Source organism: Jaculus jaculus, chromosome 16 (assembly GCF_020740685.1).
Source record: "Jaculus jaculus isolate mJacJac1 chromosome 16, mJacJac1.mat.Y.cur, whole genome shotgun sequence".
NCBI lineage: Eukaryota > Metazoa > Chordata > Mammalia > Rodentia > Dipodidae > Jaculus > Jaculus jaculus.
Window position 1 is genome coordinate 65996975 of NC_059117.1, and position 1903 is coordinate 65998877.

General features: G+C 41.3%; 1 pseudogene; it reads right to left on the reverse strand.

Moving 5' to 3' along the window:
- Positions 1-726: 726 nt before the first annotated feature.
- Positions 727-1321, reverse strand: LOC101610246 (annotated as a pseudogene).
- Between the last annotated feature and the right edge of the window lie 582 nt (positions 1322-1903).

The following is a 1903-nucleotide window of genomic DNA, read 5'->3' on the forward strand; positions in this document are numbered from 1 at the left end:
GAGGTCTATAGTTGGAGAGATAGCTCAGTGATTAAAGTGCTTGCCTGCAAGGCCTAAAGACCCAAGTTCAATTCCCCAGTACCATCGTAAAGCCAGGTGCACAAGGTGGCACATGTGTCTTGAGTTTGTTTGCAATGGCTAGAGGCCCTGATGCATCAATTCTCTGCCTTTCTCTGCCTCTTTCTCTCTCTCAAATAAAATAGATGGAAATATTAAAAAAAAAAAAACAGATAAGAAGTCTTCTCCTATTTTCTGTCTGATGGTGATGTGACATTCCTTCATGAATCTTCTTGTTTTCATAATCACTGGTCTTATTTGCATTATAGAAAACCCCTTTCCTCTTTTTATTTTTCTTTGCAAACCATGGTTTTCCTAAAAAATTTTTTCTTTCTTATCTTCTTCTCTGGTCTGCTTCATGGCTTCTCTTTGCCACTAGTTTTTGTTTTTTTTTTTAAATTTCTTTCTGGAATGAGCCTAGGTGATTTGATAATCTCCATGCCCCTCCCTATAGACCAGGCGTCCATTTTGATTGCCTTGACAGATCATGTGAGTACATCCCTTTTCTGCAAAGACAGACCTAACTCTCAGCATGAAACATGAGAGTCATCTGAGGGTCCTAGTCTCGATAGGCTTTTACATGGATTCCTGCTTCCAGGGTAGGAGCAGGCTTGATTTCCTTCTCAGCAACCTTACCATGGACTGTGCAACATGAACATGTGCAGCCCTTCACAAAGCAGTTAGTTCTTGTCCTTCCTTCCAATGAACTGGCTCTAAAATAGCTTGTACATCTTGTACAAGATCTGCTCTTTGGGGGATAAGAGGAAACAGAAGGTTACTCACATGGACTATGGTGGCATTGCACATCGGAATGCATCCTGGACATACTTATTCTCTACGAGGTATAAAAGCAGGGAACTATTCACCTGGCTCTGAGGATCAACCAATGTATGTTGGATACATGTAAGGGCAGAAAACAAGTCTTCAGCTTCTAAAACTTTTGCAGCCTAGTGAGGTCTTGCTCACACAATTCCTTCTTCTATGTCAAACAAGGGATTAACTATTCCAGTATTTGGAGGAATTTGAGCTAGTTTCTTAAGTCTCTGGGAAGAACTTAGGTCAAGTTCTTACACTTTTCCCCCTTCTTCCTTTTTCCCATGTTTCATATCTTCCTTTGGTCAAATAAGTTCTAACTGTGCATTTTGTTGTCCTGGATCTTCAAGGCAGGCTTTTGATGCTCCCCTGGTGAGGCAAGATCAATGTCTCTTACCCTACCTTCTGGTTCCTCTGTCACATGCCCGTTCATATGAGATGTTGTTGCAATAATTTATAAAAACGTGTACCACATTTGATTTACCAATTTTCCTATAGGGACCATCATTTTAATTATGTAATATAAAATCCATGTTACTTACAGAAAGAAAAATATTTCTTATGTCACATAACATTATCTCTGAGGGGAATAGCATGCAAATTGGAAAAGTGTTGTTTGCTATACTTGTTGCTTTTCTTGCCTCCCCCCCCCCCACATAGAACAAGCTACTTTGCATATCCCAGCCACTCCTCAATGCTGCAGAAGGAAAATCCCCCAGGCTTGACATTCCCAAAATACTTATGATACGCCCCCTCCCCACCATTGGCCTTCTCCATGACTACCCTCAGCAACTCCACTTTGCAACCTTGTGCTATGCCAGACCACACTTGTCCCCAAGACTCAGGTGTAGCCAGTGCGTCTATCCAAGCTCTTTACGTAGTATTTTATGAATTCTATCCAAACTCTTTACGTGGTATTTTATGAATTCAGATTCCGATGTGGGGTCCCAGTTACTGAAAGCTTTCTTTCTTTGTGTGTGTGTCTGTGTGCGTGTGTGTGTGTGTGTATGTCCACATGTTGTGTGTGCAAGTG